Raw genomic sequence first — 18244 nt, 5'->3', positions numbered from 1 at the left:
AGGTAAGTAGGTATAATTCTATCATCGATTTTGGTGCCCTTGTGAGGTATATTATGGCTTTGATATTTGAGATTTAAAAAGTACCTACGTTTATTCTCTGTACAATAGTGTTACCGATTGCCTGAATCTATAGTGCTATTTTTGAAAGAATAGACTGTCGGTAGTTTTGTTATCGAGTAAATTTATTCCACCTGATAACTAACTTGTGGCGTTGGATTGGAAACATGTAAACCTCGATAACCTAGATAGGGTACGTCCGAAATAGGACAAAAATCGGACGACTCTACTGTAAATTGTAAAGATAGAAAATATTGAAATCATCCAACCAAACTCCACAAAATTAAAGGTGTGAAAAAAGGTAGCTATTTTTCTTCGACAGCTTTAACAAGACGATGATATAAAACACACCCTCATAGATTGTATTTGTCCACATTTGGCTTAATCAAAACTTAATATCCATTAACGGAATTGAAGCTCTAGAACTCAAGACTGGAGAGGTAGACGAAAGGAAAACAAATAGCTAGCGCAGACGTTGTAAATTTCATCCTGACCGGATCATGTTCGTTCTCGGAACGGCTGGTTTTCTCCTATCCTGTCTTTCTTCTCTCTTCGATTTCGGGACGATAAGAACTTAGCAGTTACAGTTCCCTCTATGAAACGTCTTTAAACAAATTGTATAAAGAAGAATGCTATGAGACAATCCTATGCGAGTTAAAATCTCATTCTCCGGATATTTTTCAGGGTAGAGAGCTACACCTCTCTGTCTCCGAGTATCAATTTTTACCTTGTAATCCTGTGCTTAATTAATTCGACGCTGGATATATTGGGTCTCGGTAAGAAATTATTTCAGTCCGTTAAACACTATATAAAGATCAAATATCAAGAGATACGTCCCATATACCGTTCTCATTCCTGTCGATATTATAATACCGGGACTCATTTGCTGTTTTGACAAGAGCCACCTGGCTTTCAAAACAAGATAGGAGTCCCTTTTCTCTCTTTGTGCAAGTTACTAATTATGATTCCTCGGTATTGTGTTTTGAAAACAAAGCGAAATGTCAACGTAAAGGGTGTTCCGAAACGGTGCCAAGTACAAGCACATCATATTATTTGAACTATTTCATTTATTTTTTAGTTAAAACTCACAGAGTTCCAGTAAAATTTTACCTGGATAGTCATGAAGAGAAAGAGATCTACGATTTGGTATTTTCTTACTAAAATTTGATAACATCCAAGCATATTTTATCAAATTCTCATCAAATGCTTTCGAAAAAGTCAATGAATGCAATTTCAATTTCACATTTTTTTGTTAAACTATGTACATATTGTGCGATATCAACATAGGTATCACCGAAATTTTGGATTAACAAAACTATTTGGGAAATTCAGAGTCGAAAAATGTGTTCTGCTAAACAAGAAATATTTACCAAAGATGTACAAGTAGAATGAAATGTACAAGTAGAATTCAAGTATTCGGAAAATGAATGACTTTTTATTATTTTATGAACTTAAATTTACAGCTATGTTGTAGAGTTGTGGTCAGATTTTCATATAGGAGACATTATTCTCAACCACAGTGATTGCTGTGATTGCGGTTAGAGCCGCAGAGGTGCTGAATTTCAGCAAATAAATGGAAATTGGAAATTTTTATAATACTTTTGTCATGTTTATGTAGTTATTCATCAATGTAGGTATATTTCAAATTTCAAGACCAAATTGACCCACTCTGATACAAATTCAAAGAAATATAAACTTAGGAGTGTGAAAAATTACGCACTTATCGTATCTACCTAGTATTATCATTATTATATTTCGAAAATACTTGAAGGTAGGTACTGGAAGTTCTAGGAACATTGTCAATGAAGAAAAATACCTAATAACCAAATGATATTTTAAGTAGGCATTTCTCCCCTTTGTGAATATTTCAAAAGTGGTAGGTTTCTTATTTTCGTTCTTTCAATATTTCTTTTCTTTTATGTCTAAATCCAAGTGTATTACTTATTTTGACCGATAATAAAGTGTTTAATACTCGTCTTACTTTAGGTCGCTCATTTAAATTGAATTAAAATTCTTGCCTTTCTATTTGAAGTTTCCACATAAGTTGTCAACGTCATTTAGGATGAGTTTTGTGCTCGTTGAATCTACCCAGTTCTGTAGGAATGATAGTTTTTTGTTCTGTAAATTTTGACCGGAATTAGTATTATTACTTTCAATCTTATACCCTCTTAAAAATGTGTAATGTGACCCCAACCAGAGGTCGGATCAATGGGATATTGAATAAATTGTAATGAAAAATAGTATCGTACCTTAACCCCAACAGAAAATGTAGAAAGAAGGTTAGGTGCGGACTGAAGACAAGAAAGATTCGTCCAAAATCTAGCAACAACATCGTGGATATTAATATAATAATAAAATTTAACTGTCATTTTAATTGAGATTCTTAGGAAAAAGCACCTCTGGAAAACAGAGATCACAATCTAAAAATTCACCAAAAATATAGGTAGCATTTTGGTGATTTATTATTCTGATTCTTTGGAAATTCTTAGTCCTAGAAAATTCGTTCCACACAAAAATTTGGTTATGGAGTTCTTCAACTTCGGCAATTTTTTTTCTGGACCACCTTCTACTAAATACAAGTAAAAAGAAGAAAAAAATAACCTTATCTACAATGTTCTCTATTTTATACAACGTATTACCTATAGGTGGTCCAGAAAGTAAATTCATATAATAATAAAATTTAACTGTCATTTTAATTGAGATTCTTAGGAAAAAGCACCTCTGGAAAACAGAGATCACAATCTAAAAATTCATCAAAAATATAGGTAGCATTTTGGTGATTTATTATTCTGATTCTTTGGAAATTCTTAGTCCTAGAAAATTCGTTCCGCACAAAAATTTGGTTATGGAGTTCTTCAACTTCGGCAATTTTTTTTCTGGACCACCTTCTACTAAATACAAGAGCATACATACTTAATGTAAGTTTAATTTCGAATTGCACGTTAGAAGAGTAAATCTTAAATTACTTACAATATGATATTCTTGTGTGTTCTTGTTCACCCACACATTAACATGATCACGGGATTTGAGTTCTTCAGAGTTCACCCAGACTGGGAAGTTGTTCTGATTTCATTGGTGGTCATGGCCATTATTCTCAAATAATTGATGGTCGGGACTCGGGACCACAATTTGTGTTTATACTCGTACTTGGTTCAACTTTAACTCTCCTTAATAAAATAATCTGAGTGGCTGAAGCGTTTAAAATTAACCAATCAGGTTGCCTGGTCCAAGAGTCGTCAAATTGATCATCATCAAAATCAAGGGCCAAGATTGAGTATTGGATTCATTCAACTAATATGATGACTAGAATGAGTTTAGTGTGGAATATGGCTTGAAACGTTAAGGTACCATAATTATGATCTCACAAATATGAAAAATCATGATTTTACCCATCTACTCTTAAATCAAATTTAAAAATTGATGCACCATTTTGAAAGATATTTCAGAGATCAAGAGGCAGAGCTTTCGAATGCAATGGCTTATTAAATCGAGTTCTTGGTATCACAAAATTAGCTGCACATTTGGTTGACTTTTATTTATTTACTGTGGAGACGGAATCGATGGGAAAAAGTGGGACACGAGAATTTTTGAAGCTTCAACTTCAAGTCATCTCAGAAACTACTGTCAAATTGATCAATTGTAAATCTGACGACAAAAATTGATGCACCATTTTGAAAGATATCTCAGAGATCAAGAGGCAGAGCTTTTGAATGCAATGGCTTATTAAATAGAGTTCTTGATATCACAAAATTAGCTGCACATTTGGTTGACTTTTATTTATTTATTGTGGAGACAAAATCGATGGGAAAAAGTGGGACACGAGAAATTTTGAAGCATTAAGTCATCTCAGAAACTACTGTCAAATTAATCAATAGTAAATCTGACGAAGTAAATCAACCATGACGAAACGCAATTTGAAGTAATAGCCTTACAATTTACAAGTGTCCGTGTCTGATAGGGAGTATAAGGCTCATCTACTCGTATAGGCAGAAGCAAGTCCTAAATAAACAATAACATGATTTCTATATTTATTTATAAATATAAACATTTATTTAGAACATCAACAGAGACAGTAAAAGACTTGAAAAGCATGTTGTGTTTGAATTAGAAAACAATGTTATAGATGACATTAATTTTCATTTTGTCAATCCAAAGTGCTATCTCAGTTGTGACCTGGTTTCATGTGCATAGGAGGCCACAGACAGCTTAGAATTTAGAAGATTTTTCAGTGATTTTAAGGAAAGTGCGCCTTGAAAAAATCATTGATGTTTCGAAGTTTGAAGGCGTGTACATTGTACAATAGGTTTCAGTGACTAAATTATCAACTTGCTGAATTCTCCGAAATCAACGCTTTAAGCCATTACTGATTGCTACTCATTTCCTAGTAGCTACCTGAGCCGAAAAACCATGTTGAATTTTCCGATGCCACTATTATATCACGGGGAAGCGATTCTCAACCACAGTGATTGCTGTGATTGCGGTTAGAGCCGCAGAGGTGCTGAATTTCAGCAAATAAATGGAAATTGGAAATTTTTATAATACTTTTGTCATGTTTATGTAGTTATTCATCAATGTAGGTATATTTCAAATTTCAAGACCAAATTGACCCACTCTGATACAAATTCAAAGAAATATAAACTTAGGAGTGTGAAAAATTACGCACTTATCGTATCTACCTAGTATTATCATTATTATATTTCGAAAATACTTGAAGGTAGGTACTGGAAGTTCTAGGAACATTGTCAATGAAGAAAAATACCTAATAACCAAATGATATTTTAAGTAGGCATTTCTCCCCTTTGTGAATATTTCAAAAGTGGTAGGTTTCTTATTTTCGTTCTTTCAATATTTCTTTTCTTTTATGTCTAAATCCAAGTGTATTACTTATTTTGACCGGAATTAGTATTATTACTTTCAATCTTATACCCTCTTAAAAATGTGTAATGTGACCCCAACCAGAGGTCGGATCAATGGATATTGAATAAATTGTAATGAAAATAGCATCGTACCTTAACCTCAACAGAAAATGTAGAAAGAAGGTTAGGTGCGGACTGAAGACAAAGATTCGTACAAAATCTAGCAACAAAATCGTGGATATTGCAAATTAAAATAAATTTTATTTCTCTTTGGAGAGTATCTACCAAATTCCACTGTTAACTATTTATGCATATCTTTTAATAACGCACTCAAACTTTTTTAATTATTTTAATTTCTAAACAAAACAGCAGCAAAACTTCAACAGAATTCAGCTATTTACATCTTAACAACATTACGTTTAGACTCAGAGACCTATTTGCTTGAAAAGAAAAATGTACAGCCAGCCTAGTTAGCTTGGTTGGTAGCGCGTCTGCCTTGTAAGCGCTAGGCCGCGGGTTCGATTCAAACCTCTTGAAAAATGTACAAGCCCAACTGTCCATATCTACACCAAATTTTACAGCAGACACGTGGGATATTTTGCGGAGCGCAACGCAAGGAGGTTTGATGGCGCCGCGACTGTGTCACGCGTCAACTCACGAGAACTCCCCGATGATTTCTTTGTTACACTCTGGAGGGCACCATCCCGCTGGGTTTGCGAGGTGGAACGCCCGATATCACGATAGTCTAGGCGGGGAGAACGGCCTGTGCAGGATAGGCTGAACGGACAGGGTGAGGGGAGGCGGTCCTGGGGAAGGCGCCCCGAGGGATATGCTGGACTCGGAAGTTGTGCTGCGGGCGGGACTCGAACTGCGCCTCGAGAGACTGGAGTGGTGAGAGTGAGCGAGCTGGGCTGCTAGCTGCTGCTGTTGCATCCTGGAAACAGAGAATAAGAGGGATGGTTAGTACGTCTGTGTGAGTTTAAATGCAAGCCCACTTTGAGGCTTAAGTGTAGGGGAAAATGCCCCAAAGAATGGGATCAGCTCATACGAATCTACGAGGTTATGCACTATGGATTTACGAGCAGCACGTATCTGTAAGCCACACATCCAGATATGCACCATAATCAATGTTACTTAACTTCAGCGCTGGAGTATCCTAGTAAAAGCTGAAACATCCTAATAGAACACCCTTCTCCTAATTATCTCATATGATTAGGCGTAAGTAATGGAAGGAGTTTTTTATGTAGTTTTACAACAACTTCTGGGTCCCACAACATGATGATGTGCTTATTGCTTATTGTACCTGCGTGAAATGTGATACCCAATGTGTGTATTACAGTTAAGGGATTTTTAATGTGTACAGGAAGGTTTGAAAATTGTGATTCGTTTTCTGTTTACAATGTTTATATCAAGTTTTTACAATATTTAGATAAAGAGCGACATACCTAGGTAATATAATTTGGCAATATTCCCTTCAATACTATGTGACCGGTCTTCGTTAACATGACCCTATTATACCTATGGCGTCAAAAAATCAATGTTACTTAACTTCAGCGCTGGAGTATCCTAGTAAAAGCTGAAACATCCTAATAGAACACCCTTCTCCTAATTATCTCATATGATCAGGCGTAAGTAATGGAAGGAGTTTTTTTATGTAGTTTTACAACAACTTCTGGGTCCCACAACATGATGATGTGCTTATTGTACCTACGTGAAATGTGATACCCAATGTGTGTATTACAGTTAAGGGATTTTTAATGTGTACAGGAAGGTTGGAAAATTGTGATTCGTTTTCTGTTTACAATGTTTATATCAAGTTTTTACAATATTTAGATCAAGAGCGACATAATATAATTTGGCAATATTCCCTTCAATACTGTGTGACCGGTCTTCGTTAACATGACCATATTATACCTATGGCGTCAAAAATGTTTACAATGTTATTATAGCAAATGCCTTATCGTGTGATACATATTATCTGTGAGCTTTTGCTTTAGAGAGAGAGAGAGAGAAATACTACCTTTAGAAACTAAACTGTTGTACCAAGGTTAAAGTAGAAATTCCCCCAGAACATTCCGTGAATTTTCGGAGGGCCGACAATTTTCTAACACTGTACAACGTACAATCGCCGAATAAAATACTCCCGTCAAATTGTGTTATCTATTTCAAATCTGAACATTTGATATGCTTGCTATAATACCAGCAGCTGGATCAGAAATGTTTTGTAAAATGAAACTGATAGTAGTAACACTGTACAACGTACAATCGCCGAATAAAATACTCCCGTCAAATTGTGTTATCTATTTCAAATCTGAACATTTGATATGCTTGCTGTAATACCAGCAGCTGGATCAGAAATGTTTTGTAAAATGAAACTGATAGTAGATAGATGGAGATCAGTGATAACATCCCAAGTATCGTGCCCGCGACTTCAGCTTTCAGACAAAAGGAGCACAATGAGTGAATAACTCTGTTACAATAACTCTGAAATAAGAAAGAGTTAAAAGGAACAATGGTTCATCTACCTAGTAAGTTTAGTACTTCTTTTATTCGATTGTTTTTAAATTTTTTATAATATTATTGCTTGATTTTTATGTGATAACATCCCATTTTACCTATTTATTGACACCTTTAATGTTTTTATTGACTTCCCTTTATTATTATCTAATAATAAGGATTCTTATTTCGTCTAGACACAGACAATTCAATTCTTTTATGTTTCGTTACAATAACTCTGAAATAAGAAAGAGTTAAAAGGAACAATGGTTCATCTACCTAGTAAGTTTAGTACTTCTTTTATTCGATTGTTTATAAATTTTATAATACTATTGCTTGATTTTTATGTGATAACATCCCATTTTACCTATTTATTGACACCTTTAATGTTTTTATTGACTTTCCTTTATTATTATCTAATAATAAGGATTCTTATTTCGTCTAGACACAGACAATTCAATTCTTTTATGTTTTACAATATTTTTTTGAAAACTTGAATCATAATTCAGTTACGAATAATATTTGATATTTACAGAAAATCTTTACAATTTCACATTTCTAGTTAGCTTGGTTGGTAGCGCGTCTGCCTTGTAAGCGCTAGGCCGCGGGTTCGATTCAAACCTCTTGAAAAATGTACAAGCCCAACAGTCCATATCTACACCAAATTTTACAGCAGACACGTGGGATATTTTATATAATACCGTGTATGTTATACGTATACCGAGTGACTGTGATTTGTAGATGAGATTTAAAAGAGATATTAAAAAATGCAGTGCTTTGTGTTATTATATCACAACTTTGGTGCTCACTGCGACATTGTAGGATTTTCCCAATATCTCAATAATCCTGAAATCCAATGTTTCCCTACTCTACCGAGGAACCCACAATGGTAACTACTGTGAAAATATCAAGCCAGCGGCTCAGTAGTCACAATTAGTGGCGGATTAGAATTTTGTATTAGAATTTTGTGATTTGAACATAAATTAAAAACCAAACGGCTATCATAGACTTCAGAACTGTTGCAACCGATTTATTTAAAGTAAGGAGTAGCCCATCTTTTAATGGAATAATTTCAGTAAACTATTAGATGCCCTTTCGATATCTCTAAAGAGCTTTTGTAAGAGACAATTTTATCCTAATTGGCTGGAACATGCACTTTTCTGTACTACATGAGCGATATACCGTTATTGAATAGAAGAATAGGATTGGCTTTCCAATAATTTGGTTGTTTTATGGGTTTATTCTTTACCCTGTCTCCGTATACCCTCTTTCCCTCGTACCAGCCGGATTTTACCCTAGATCCGCCTCTACTGGCGACGTCTACATTTCAAACTTTGATCATGACTAGAGATTACCATTACACCTTTATCCTGCGTTGTATATCTATTATTGATGTATTATATTTATCGCTCATTAATTTCAATGACTCAGTTGCTTGGTGTTTAGTACTTAACAGAAGTCCTTTCATTCCAGACAGGAGTCAAGAGGCTTCCAGCTTGAGAAGTAACGAATATTTCCGATTTGAAGTTCCATAGTTCCAGTTTTGTTTTTTCCATCATTGTTACTACCATGATCATCTTCATTTATTTGTTCATTTTTTCATTGATTCCCTTTTACCCCAGACATCAGATTGCTGGGGATACGACTTTTGAGTCCCGGGTTAGTATTATAGCTGGTATCAGCAAAGGTAAATTTTCATTATTCTTTTATTTTCGTAGTACAAAATCCGTGCATTTTGATCATACAAATAAAATGTTTAGACACCTCATAGGAAGGTATGTAAATAATTGAAGAGTTACAAAAAGTAAACTTTTGGGTCCATGTGTTGTATGAGTTTGAACATTAATCCTCATTTCATACTGTGGTCTTCTGGCCTTTGAAGTTGAGGCATTTAAACAATAATACCCGTTTCCTATCCTCCCCTTGGCTTTTTATTATTTTATAACAATGTTATCTACAACAACTTTATAATACGAGCACAACCCGTTCTTTTCTATAAGCAAGGGCTGAATTTTCCTGAACATATCGAGCAGTTTTGGTTGAAAATATGTAAAGAAAAAAAAAATATTGAAACCACAAAAAATACCAAAAGATCTCGTGTTAGGATTTCTCTTTTGGGTGAAACCACCCTAGTTTTGCATACCAGCTCCAGATCTCTTTGCTATACAAAGATATTCAATTCCCACACCGTAAGAGGTACATTACGTCTCAAATCTACTAATATTTCAATGAAAACATCGCAGAATAAATACACGACAGTCAACCTTTTCCCATTTCCTTCCATGCAAAGTGAGAGTAGCACTCAAAATCTGTCCACTATTGTAATATCTTCTAGAACGCCATTTCGGCGCCACGTACAAAAATATGATATGGCTCTTTTGTTGAGATATTTCCGCTCAGTTTTTATTATTGCATTAATGTTTGTATTGTGAGGAGCTGTGTTTCAATGAGATATTCTGATGTACGTAATATTGTATCCTTCCTAATCAGAGAGAAAAAAAGTCATCAGAGGCAATCTATGGAATGAAATGAGGCGATTATATTGTTTACATTGTTATGGCAATTCAATGACTGTATGTGTGCTGTGTTGCAAGTTGTCAGGAAAAAGGTCAGGAATAATTTGTGTTATGACTCGATTTATGGAAACATGTTGGCAAAATAAGATCTTTAAATACGGTAAGAATACAATTCAATCTTTTGCCGAAACTAGCCAAGGGACAAAAATGAAGATGGAGACTTCTGAAGATCATTTGAACTTGAGAGAAAAATACAGGTGAATTTCAGATGGGATTCGAACCTGCGTTCCACTGCTCACCAGGCGAGCCTTTAGCCCCTTTTCCTTCAAGACATATCTTCCAATTAAATTCAATTCTTTTATGTTTTCATTTTTATTTCAATTAGATATTAAAATGTAGTAATGAGTTTTTTCCAAGTGAAAGAAGGGTAAAAAATGGGCTTAAATATAAGTTCAATTGTTCCTCCTGATTTTCTCTAGTTATAAAGATTCTGTTTTTTCATTGATGCCAGTAAATTTCATTAATGACAGTAAAGATTCTGTTACCCAATCGGTAGGCCAAAGTTCATAAATTCGCCCTTGCTCCAAGTCACCGAGTCTTATTTATTCAAATATTTCCCATCTCATCTCTCTCTTGTTGTTGTGTTATGTGTATTGTTCTCCAAATTCGAACACTTAACACTTGAAACGTTTAAAAGAAATTGTTTAATAACAACTACATCTTATATTACCCCTTCGCTTCTGTTTGAAAACTATCCAAGCACAAACAATATGATTCAATACTTTCCACTATTAACTTTATCCTTGATAGAGACACAGCGTGTGATCATGGTTCATATCCACCTAATGGAAGTAGCAAATTACGGCTAATAATTACAGTACGGACGCTATTCTAAGTTGTGTTATGTGTATTGTTCTCCAAATTCGAACACTTAACACTTGAAACGTTTAAAAGAAATTGTTTAATAACAACTACATCTTATAATACCCCTTCGCTTCTGTTTGAAATGGAATTTATGAATGAATCTCACTCTCATAGTCTCATCAAAATCAAGGGCCAAGATTGAGTATTGGATTCATTCAACTAATATGATGACTAGAATGAGTTTAGTGTGGAATATGGCTTGAAATATTAATATACCATAGTATTATTACAACCCCTTATTTGTTTCTTGATTTCTTATCCCTCCTGACATTGACGATTCAATTCCTTTTATCAAATTTACTCAAATTACATGAACATTGTGTATGCAACACAATATAGAAATTATTAGCATCTCTTTGCATTCAGGAGGAAGGTCAATGAAGAGTGTGAATGGGTATGATTGTGTCGGGCAGATGTCCTTATATTATTACAACCCCTTATTTGTTTCTTGATTTCTTATCCCTCCTGACATTGACGATTCAATTCCTTTTATCAAATTTACTCAAATTATAGAAATTATTAGCATCTCTTTGCATTCAGGAGGAAGGTCAATGAAGAGTGTGAATGGGTATGATTGTTTCGGGCAGATTTCCTTACTTTGGCCTTTATAGACGGAAAGTTGGTATGAAGGATACTAGGTACAATCTCTTTCTGAACGTTGGATTTGTGGATATAACCTTGGGTATTCATGCTGTTTTGATATAATGTGCATTCTATGCTCTTTCAGTATCATTTTAAGTTTAAAAAGAACATCCTACTGTTAGAAATATCAATGTTATGGATGTTCAATATTAATATCTACCTATCTACAAAGAAGATAGATTCTACATTTTCTTTATTTTCCATGTGTGACTTGTGGTCTAGTCAATATTAAAACCGTATAAAAAAAAACACGCAAAATTCAAGCACGTTTTATTTACTGGAGACTAAGGAAGCTCTGATTTCAAGTTTATTTTGAAACGAAACTAACCCAATAACAATACGCCCCAAATGTGATGAATGAACCCATGATCAGATTCTACATTTTCTTTATTTTCCATGTGTGACTTGTGGTCTAGTCAATATTAAAACCGTATAAAAAAAAACACGCAAAATTCAAGCGCGTTTTATTTACTGGAGACCAAGGAAGCTCTGATTTCAAGTTTATTTTGAAACGAAACTAAAACTAACCCAATAACGATCCGCCCCAAATGTGATGAATGAACCCATGATTGCTTTAGGCGTAAGACGGTTCGGTATTATTTGAAACCCACTGATGCATGATATTACCTCTTTATCGAAATATAATTCAACAATAAAAATAATATAATATCACTTTAACGTATTAGAATTTATCAGATACCCGGCTGCCTTATGACCGTACCGTGTATCAGCTTTCATCGTCATCATTTTTCAACATTATTTTAATTTTTTTCATGTTAAATGATATTAGATGTCTCGAATTACAATGAATGAAGCTGGGCAAAACCTAAAGCACACCAGTTGTTATTCATAGCGCTCTGAATTTCTGATGGGGTGTTTCAGCAGATTTTTCAAGTTTCCAGATCAGTTTTTGATTCTTCTTTTCTTCCTTGGACAGAAGCGTAATGGAGTTTCAGATTTCATTTGTTCTAAATCTGAGTAATAGACAATGGTGTCTCAAAGCCTCTAATGTGGTCAAGGAAATTTCCATAACACCTTTGAGATTTAAGAGAGTGAAATTCTCCTTTTTGATTGCTGACAAATCACAAGAATCCCAATAACTCTGCACTGTCAAATTATACTAAAATTCCAGGTCAACAACTCTAGAGCATGAAGATTTCTTCATATTAGAACTTAGAAGGCAACGTACCAGGATCACTGATACATTGCCTCTTTGGATGGCGACGGAAAGCCTTTAGGGAAGAATATTGGTACAAATTGGAAGAGGTACAAATTGGTACGAGGTACAAGGTACAAGGAAGAAGTACAAGACAAATGGGGAAGAAGAGGTACAAATTGGAGGTAGTTCAAATAAATCGATTGAATTCAACTCTCCCGAGACTTGGGGCAGACTGCTAGGCCAATATATATTTCTTAGTTCATAACCTAACTAGGATATTTTTAAAGAAAAGGGGAAAAAATCTTCAATGTTACCACCCTGTCAAGTTATTAAGCTCAAAACAGACTAAGTATCTCCCTGTCATATAGCTACACATGGAAAATATTATGTCACGTTTATAGTAATCGAACTGACAGACTTAGATTACAGGTTCGAGTCGATGTGGCGTGCTATAACACGTATTGGGTTTCTTTTGTCTTTACTCAAATCTGCCGCGACTTAGATTACAGGTTCGAGTCGATGTGGCGTGCTATAACACGTATTGGGTTTCTTTTGTCTTTACTCAAATCTGCCGCTTTTTTTTTATAAGTAGGTTTTCCATTACCCCTCACTGAGATTATGAAAATAGGAGATTTTTCGTGAACAGATGCTATTTTTGCCTGTGCTGATTTTATACCTAGTGGTTTATGTTTGTCAAATCTTGAGAAGTGAGACGAGACAACACACTATTATCAAATAATTTTATGGTGTAGGAGGCACATCCACTAAAACTGAAACACGGGCCGATGAGGATCTGGCCAAAAATTGAAGGGGCTTAAGCCTCCTTCCTCCCTTGATTCGTCTAACGGTGGAAAAGGGTGCATGTTCTACTTCTCCTTTAGAGGTACTTGTCAAAACTACCGGAAAAACTACCCCCTTTTTTTTAGGAAAATTTCTTGAAACACGGGCCGATGAGGATCTGGCCAAAAATTGAAGGGGCTTAAGCCTCCTTCCTCCCTTGATTCGTCTAACGGTGGAAAAGGGTGAATGTTCTACTTCTCCTTTAGAGGTATTTGTCAAAACTACCGGAAAAACTACCCCCTTTTTTTTCTAGGAAAATTTCTATACAAAAGAAAATATATTTACCTACTTCCACAAAATACCTATAGTTCGACCTGGTGTGATGTCCAATGAAGTTGTCACACGTCCAACGCTAAACCTACCGATACTTTTCATACAATTACCTGTGCTATACAAATCTAGAGCTAGCCATCTATGTTTATTCAGCATTGACGCAAGTATAAAACGTACCTATTCTTCCCTTGGGGGTCAAAAAGCAAAGAAATATATAAATTAAACTACACAGACACAGAAAATGATATAAAATGATAATGTCTTGCATCAGGGCTGGCGGAATATTATGTTTTGTGAAGGTGTATAGGTAGATTTTGAAGTTAGGCATACTTCACGTGATGCCAAGTGGTAAATAAAACTCATATTGGTACACCAGTTTGTTACGAAAAATCACCCATATTTCCAGTTTGAATAATTATTTTTATAGAACTTAGAAGGCAACGTACCAGGATCACTGATACATTGCCTCTTTGGATGGCGACGGAAAGCCTTTAGGGAAGAATATTGGTACATATTGGAAGAGGTACAAATTGGTACGAGGTACAAGGAAGAGGTAAAGACAAATGGGGAAGAAGAGGTACAAATTGGAGGTAGTTCAAATAAATCGATTGAATTCAACTGTTCCGAGACTTGGGGCAGACTGCTAGGCCAATATATTTCTTAGTTCATAACATAACTAGGATATTTTTAAAGAAAAAGGGGAAAAAATCTTCAATGTTACCACCCTGTCAAGTTATTAAGCTCAAAACAGACTAAGTATCTCCCTGTCATATAGCTACACATGGAAAATATTATGTCACGTTTATAGTAATCGAACTGACAGACTTAGATTACAGGTTCGAGTCGATGTGGCGTGCTATAACACGTATTGGGTTTCTTTTGTCTTTACTCAAATCTGCCGCTTTTTTTTTATAAGTAGGTTTTCCATTACCCCTTTTTAAAACCATTTTTTTTTTTTTTTTTTTCAAAAAAAAAAATTTAATTTTCAATGGCTGTAGCTTAAAAGTAAAAATTACTTTGAAAAGAGAGCGTCTAAAGTAGATGTGCACCTAATGTAACGAAAATCGAAATGGATTATAAAGTTGCAATCGGGAATTTTCCAGGAATTGCATACCCGAGAATTTTTTTCTTTGGCACTTTTAGAACTTCAGATGAAATTGACATTTGAAAGTTTTCTATATTTCTACATAACGTAGCTCTAGTTCTGTTTGTGGGTATTTTAATTTAGAAACTTCTGGGTTTTAACTACCTAAGGTGTATTTTCCTTCCCGAAACAGAACCGATTCCAATGGCTTGGATTCCCTAAGGTTTAATACAAGCGATATGACGACAAAAGAGGGAAAACGAGCTTCAGAAAAGGGAAAATTCCTTTCTGAAGCTCGTTTCTAGGGGAAAAAAAACCTGGCCAAAATCATGAGTCGATTTAGGAGTAATAAAGTTTTCAAGTTGTAAGCCGATGTCAAAGGTCTCGTATATCTAACAGAGCCAAAGTAAGAGAGAACAATCCGTCCCTGTTAAACTTACTCTAATAAAGATGTTAAAAAATAGGAGTATAGACATAACACCTCTGCAATATAAATTAGAAATATAAACTAATACTTAACCTATAATTACTGGCAAAAATTATGACTTTTGTGAAATCAGTGGTGGATGTTTGAAACAATAATCTAGAGATTTGCGGAGTCCGAATTTGCGAAATTATTTTTAAAATCACACCATGTACCCATCAGGCTTGCAGTTGGGGAAGAAAAGTTTGATTTTTGTGTCTCGATTGATTAGGTAACCGCCTAAAAAGCGGGAAATGTAATTTAAGTAAAGGAAACTGGGTATTATTGTAACTGCTCTTTGGCCAAGTCAGGACACCCTTGGAAAATTCTACTCTTGAAAGTAAAGTAGATACAAAGCACCACAATAGAACTGATCAGAGACCGAGATATTATTTCAAGAAAACAAATTAATTTATTAGCAGTAACTCTTTGTCACTAGGAACCAGGGTTAGTAAGGTTTCTGCAACTATCAAGGCCTTAATCTTAACAGTGTAGAACTGGGTATTATTGTAACTGCTCTTTGGCCAAGTCAGGACACCCTTGGAAAATTCTACTCTTGAAAGTAAAGTAGATACAAAGCACCGCAATAGAACTGATCAGAGACCGAGATATTATTTCAAGAAAATAATAGCAGTAACTCTTTGTCACTAGGAACCAGGGTTAGTAAGGTTTCTGCAACTATCAAGGCCTTAATGTTAACGGTGTACTGAAAATCTCTAACTCGGCACTGACTTTTGAATTCATTTGTATTTTAATACAAACAGCTTTATTATCCCCAATTTACGTACCCATTTGCTTCCAGCATTTCTTATGTCTTATTGATATTAAGATAGCGTGGCTTCTGCAGGTGTCTTAAGCACCTATATATTTTACTTTCCGTTCAGGATAAGAAGTGAGAAGTTATGATTTCCCCAAGTCACGGGGAAAAGCAACTACTTTGTTAAGGGCGTTCTAAGATTCTATTGTTAGATTCTAATGGATTCTTTATGATACCTTGATTGACATTAATGTCTTTTTCAACTCTGGTTTTGTGGAGTTTGAGAACTTGGAATGGTTTATTGTTGTTTTTATCGCCAAGATGTTTCGTACTTCTCGGATTTCAAGTCGATTTCATACCAGTATGATTTTTAAATTTCCGAGGAAAACTTTGAAAAGTGATGTGATCTAAAGAGGGTGCTACCAGAAGTTGAGGGTAGACGGAATGGTTTATTGTTGTTTTTATCGCCAAGATGTTTCGTACTTCTCGGATTTCAAGTCGATTTCATACCAGTATGATTTTTAAATTTTCGAGGAAAACTTTGAAAAGTGAGAGTGCTTCTAGAAGTTGAGGGTAGACGACTCTTATTGTTATTACCCAAGGTCTTATGGTTGGTATCTCTATGTTGGTCAATTTTTTGGACGTTTTTCAGCAATTTGCGTAAGTCAACATTGGGTTTGAAGAACCGAATGTTAGTCATTCACAGAAAATACTCATTCACAGAAAATGGTTATTGAGTTCCGAGAGCAAGTAGGTATCGAGAATAAATTCATTTAGTGTTAGTAGTGGAGATGCCTGTTTCACCATCAATGAATCAAGTAAATTCATTTAGTGTTAGTATAGTGGAGATGCCTGTTTCACCATCAATGAATCAATTAAATTCATTTAGTGTCAGTAGTGGATATGCCCGTTTCACCAGAATTGATTAAGTAAATGCTTTTCTCTGGTTTTAGTAGTGGAGATGCCTCTTTCACCATAAATTAATTAAGTAAATTGGAACATGAGAACAAGGAGAGGAAAAATAAATTAACTTTCAGTAAAGCAGAGCAAAATGTTTATACACAGAAGGAAGTCGGGAGTTGAGAAGTATAAAATTATTACATTAATTTCTAATAAAGTTACGCAAGTTTAGCTTAGGAAGCTCAAGTTATTATTATTATTATTATTATTATTATTATTACCCAAGGTCTTATGGTTGGTATCTCTATAATATGTTGGTCAATTTTTTGGACGTTTTTCAGCAATTTGCGTAAGTCAGCATTGGGTTTGAAGAACCGAATGTTAGTCATTCACAGAAAATACTCGTACACTAGTTATTGAGTTCCGAGAGCAAGTAGGTATCGAGATCTGACGGTTTGAAGATCCCCAGGCTCTAGATTCTCATCTTTTGTGATGATGCGAGCGCAAAATAATTTCGCCTTTGAACATGAGAACAAGGAGAGGAAAAATAAATTAACTTTCAGTAAAGCAGAGCAAAATGTTTATACACAGAAGGAAGTCGGGAGTTGAGGAGTATAAAATTATTACATTAATTTCTAATAAAGTTACGCAAGTTTAGCTTAGGAAGCTCAAAAGAAGGTTGTGTGTAAATTATGCTCTTTGATATAGAATACACTGCAAACCTAATTACAGATTAGACTGTTTAGGTTATTTTGTTTTGCTGCTTTTGTTATCTTCCTACTCCTTCTGATCGCGTGCTAGCGTTCTTTCATATGAATACAAAATACAGGGTCACAGAAGATGCTGCAGATCTCATTTGCTGAGGTAAATTATTTGGAAATCTTTCATTGACAATACCAACATACCTATTAAATTACAATACCATACAAAAGGTTTTCAGTTCCCCTGAATGATACATAATCTTGACTGTTTTAAAGGTAGGTCTCTATCCAGTATGCAGAACAGTTCCTAATAGCCTGTGCCCTAAATCGCCAAAGTATGGAAAAGTATTTACAATTCCATATTTCGATATGATTCGTCCAAATTCAAAATTCTGCCTTTCCATTGGCTATTACACTTGTAAGATACTTTTCCATATACTTTGGTGATTTAGGGCACTGATGATACGGTGAGTCCCAACCTAATGCAATAAACAATGAATTACCTACCTAAATAATAGAATTTCGTCCCACTTACGTTAGGAAACATGTGATAATTATCAGAATAATAATAATTAT

The sequence above is a fragment of the Diaphorina citri genome, unplaced genomic scaffold, assembly GCF_000475195.1.
Source record: "Diaphorina citri unplaced genomic scaffold, Diaci psyllid genome assembly version 1.1 scaffold44, whole genome shotgun sequence".
Classification (NCBI taxonomy): domain Eukaryota; kingdom Metazoa; phylum Arthropoda; class Insecta; order Hemiptera; family Psyllidae; genus Diaphorina; species Diaphorina citri.
Note: the sequence above shows the minus strand (reverse complement) of the source record.